At 44.3% G+C, this 4517-nt stretch overlaps 1 pseudogene; it reads right to left on the bottom strand.

Annotated features, from left to right (window-relative positions):
- Window positions 1-3775: 3775 nt before the first annotated feature.
- On the bottom strand, window positions 3776-3945 carry LOC138668264 (U2 spliceosomal RNA; annotated as a pseudogene).
- Window positions 3946-4517: the final 572 nt, after the last annotated feature.

Genomic DNA, 4517 nt, shown 5'->3' with positions numbered 1-4517 from the left:
CGTTCTTGTGACCTGTCTTCCCAGCAGAAGCTAAGTTCCAGCTTGTATTTCTTTGGTTTGCTATTTTTCTGTCCAGCTTGCTATTTTTATTGTGGTCTTGCTTGCTGGAAGCTCTGGGACGCAGAGGGAGCGCCTCCGCACCGTGAGTCGGTGCGGAGGGTCTTTTTTGCACCCTCTGCGTGGTCTTTTTGTAGGTTTTTGTGCTGACCGCAAAGTTCCCTTTCCTATCCTCGGTCTGTTCAGTAAGTCGGGCCTCACTTTGCTAAATCTATTTCATCTCTGTGTTTGTATTTTCATCTTTACTCACAGTCATTATATGTGGGGGGCTGCCTTTTCCTTTGGGGAATTTCTCTGAGGCAAGGTAGGCTTTGTTTTTCTATCTTCAGGGCTAGCTAGTTCCTTAGGCTGTGCCGAGTTGCATAGGGAGCGTTAGGCGCAATCCACGGCTATTTCTAGTGTGTTTGATAGGATTAGGGATTGTGGTCAGCAGAGTTCCCACGTCCCAGAGCTCGTCCTTTATTATCAGTAACTATCAGGTCATTCCGTGTGCTCTTAACCACCAGGTCCATTATTGTCCTGATCACCAGGTCATAACATTTCTCTGCTGCAATGCACCGCTGTTATGATTCGGTGACCTTGGAGCAGCATGAAAATTTTCACTGGAGTAGGTGGTCACTATACTGACCGCAATCCTGATCTTAACACCACAAGGAGAAATAGCCGTGGAGTGTATCTAACAATCCTAGACACCTCGTCACAGCCGGAGGACTAAATACCCCTAAAGATGGAAATAGGAATACTATCTTGCCTCAGAGCAGAACCCCAAAGGATAGACAGCTCCCCACAAATATTGGTGGTGAGCCGGAGAGGAAAAACATACACAGGCAGAAAAACAGGATTTAGCACAAGAGGCCACTCTAGCTAAAATAGGACAGGATAGGACAGAGTTCTGTGCGGTCAGTATTAAAACCCTTCAAAAATATCCACAGCAGAATATACAAAAACTTCCTCCATCTAACTAAAGACGTAGGAGCGTATATCTGCAACTCCAGCGAATCCTACATTCAGAGCAGGAATACAATCAAAAACAAGCACACAGCCTGTGTGCCACAGAAAAAGAAACAGACACTTATCTTTGCTGAAATGGCAGCCAAGCAGGAGAAGCCAGGCAGAGATCAATCATATCCCAAAAGACATTGACAACTGGCAAGGACCAATGAGTCCTGCAAGCCTAAATACCCCAGTCAGAACTGCAATTAGCAGATACACCTGTCCAAGACTGCAGCCCAGGAACAACTGCATTACCATCTGCTACCACCAGAGGGAGCTCAAAAGCAGAATTCACAACACACCGCACAGCAAAGTGTGGTGTTATTGTTTCTTTGTAGTTTGTGCATTCACCTTTTGGTATCGTGTTGCCCTCATTCTCATATTGTTTATTCCTGTTTATTTGCTTTGTTGCCACCTCCATCAGGGGGTTCCTGTTGGGGTACTTCCCTTGATGCACCCTCTGCCCTTCTCTGGAGTTTCCGCCTTTTTGCATCCGAATTATCGCACCCTTGAGCCGCCCCGAAAGATTGCAGAGACGATGGTTGGCTTTTGGCAAATGCAGCTGAACCCTCTGCGGGGGTCTCCCTTCTGCTGCCTGCTCTCCTTCTGCCGCTCCCTCCTGCGTCTCGCTTTCTCGTTCCTTACTTCTGTAAAGTCATCCTCACCTGTATCCGGTACCTCATTTGACTCATCCATCGACTCCTCATCCTCCATTGGCTCGGGGACAGCAGAACCAGCCGAGGCTTGGCTGGGGGCCGGAGGCTGCTTCTGCTCGGGTTGTGCTCCTTTTGAGCTGTTCCTGTTAGGACAATAGGAGAATGAATGTCCATTTTCAAAACAATTTGTACATAAACTTTCTTTCTGACATTGCTCAGTTTTATGATCCTGGCTCCCACATTTAGCACAGGTAGTGTCACAATTCGAATGCCCATATATCTTATATTTCCTGCAGAAAGGGGGCATGCCATTAAAATAGAGGTCGCCATTCGTTCTTCCATATTTAAAACGAGCTGGTGGTAGCTCCACTCCTCCAGGTTTTGAGGCATTTTTAACACAGGTTACCACGTACCTCCATTTGGAGGTCCAAATGCCACACTCATTCAAAACTTTTCCCAAAGAATGTACTTTTTTGAAGAAACCAAGTAGGTATCTTCCAATTTCAGTCTCTTGCATGTGGGGGGAATAGATTTTTACAATTAAGAGCCTGGTCTCTTCCAAAACATGGATGGCAAATCTAACTCCCTTAAGGTCAGGGTTTGTCAGGAAAACAGCACCAGGGGACATGATTTGGTTACAGACCTGTTGATGAATACCTTCTCCATGAAAGTCATATCGTAAATACCACACCTTGGATAGTTTTGGATGGCCAGGATTTCGTGTTTTTGAACCGAAAAAGCCTTCTCAAGAACATAGAAAACAATAAATTTAAGTTCACGACCATCTTTTTCAAAATAGATCCGAACCATATGCTTAAGAAGGGCATAGGCTGGAACGTCACCAGGATCACAATCCATGGCTAAAAGGAAACAAACGGGGGTGTTCCGCAACAAGGAAAACCACAGAGAAGTCCGAGGACAACTTGGCTAAGGCAATCGCGACCCGTTGCCTTGGGACTAAGCCCACCTCCCAATAGCAACAAGGGATTGGATCCCACTACAAGAATGGGACCCGCACACAAGGCCGAGAGGCGGGGTACCCCAGGCACCTAAAGAACTTCGACCAGATGCAAGAAAACCTACACCTGATCTTAGCCATTTGGCCGAGAAGCGATGCTAGAAATGCTTTGCCACTTCGGCTGCACCAAAGCCTACAACCGACACCCATTGTGGAGACACATTCTCCGTCCCCCTTTTGTTCTAAAGTGTGCAAGTGACTGCTAGAAAGAGAGGGAAATTCAAAAAACAGACAGGCGAGCAGTTGTCTTCCTGGCTCTCCTGAAGCTGGGCACAGACCCCCCCCTACCATGTGGTCTGCTGCTGCTCCAGTAGCAGACTGAAGACGGCGCCATTTTACACTGCCTCATACAGGCCAAGAGCCCATTGTGACACGTGAGAGTTCCAGAGTCAATCGATAAAGGCCCCATTGTGACTGCACATGAAGGTTCCGTGCACAGATTCTATCTACTGCAGGCAGCGCACCTGATTGGTCAATAGCATTAGAATACTCACACAGGTGTAGATGGACAAGACAAGCATATTCAACATCCGCACAGGCACCATTTTTCCTTTTTTTAAAAAAAAAAAAACATATAATGCAACGCATTTAAAAGACAGTGGTCCACAAGAGGGAGACAATGTTTTACAAAAAAATTCATGTGGTCACAAATGTGGTATGTATGATAGAACAGAACATCTCATTGGATACTTTCATTTAAACACCAAGTGCTGACAGCACGGGGCCTAATTTTGTAGATGGCACAGTATATTTGCAACACTGTAACAAAGGCCTAATTCGGGCCTACATCTTAACACACCTGTTGCAACCAGTAAAGACAAATTGATTGACTGATTGCATATTGAATGTAATACTATGCTTGACATGCATAGGTGAAAGCAAGGCCAGGCAAGGCACACAAAATGTTGGAAATGGTCAAGTGAAATCAAGCAAAATGCTACATTTGGCATCTGAAATGTGCTTCGCTGACTCTGAAAAGTATTCACATAAAGGGTTAAAAGACAACTTGTGCTGATTTCAATTCAATCTGTTTTTGGAAACCGGATCAGAGAAGGGGTGCACTGTTCCCGGAGATACTGCAATAATGGGTCAATGCGTGGAGTGGATAAAGCAAGCTCGAATTCCATCTCCCTGTTCTAAAAATCCATTTAATATATGGTCCCCAAATAGGGGACATATCCGATATTAAACTGATATGAAACTGAGTGCAAAAAAAAAAATCTGTTCTTAATAATTAATATTTTGGATCAAAGTTCTTGATCTTAAGTCCTAGAAACTCAATATTAGACCCTAGAATCCATCATCGTGCATCAACGTAATTTTTATCCTGCAATATGCATACCACCCATAACACTATATGCACCCAACCAATTCAGCAGCTTCTCTTCCAAGAAACTACCAGTCCATTTTTTCTTTACTATTTCTGCCAATCATGGCAAAACTTTATATGTCTCCATAAACCTCCTCCCATCACGTGCCAAATGATTCCACACCTTTATACGCAACACTTTTAGATCATCTGTTTTCTTCAGCTCTTCAACCACTTTAATCAATCTCTGCGTACCAATAGCCTCCTCATTTTCTGTTTCTTTCACATAATCCATATAGATAATTTTTCTCAACTCCTCTCTAGTTATTAGATCTCTTGGCAAAGGTTCGGCTTTCCCATATCTAAGCCTATTTTCATACTCCTCCAAGTTCTTCTTCTGCTCTTCTCTTTTTTTTCAAGTTTTTCTTTTTTTGCCATTTCTTCTTTTTCCTTTTCCTGGAACGATACTTCGTCCTCCATTTTC

Source organism: Ranitomeya imitator, chromosome 2 (genome assembly GCF_032444005.1).
Source record: "Ranitomeya imitator isolate aRanImi1 chromosome 2, aRanImi1.pri, whole genome shotgun sequence".
Classification (NCBI taxonomy): Eukaryota; Metazoa; Chordata; class Amphibia; order Anura; family Dendrobatidae; genus Ranitomeya; species Ranitomeya imitator.
This window is presented reverse-complemented; position numbering and strand designations above follow the sequence as displayed.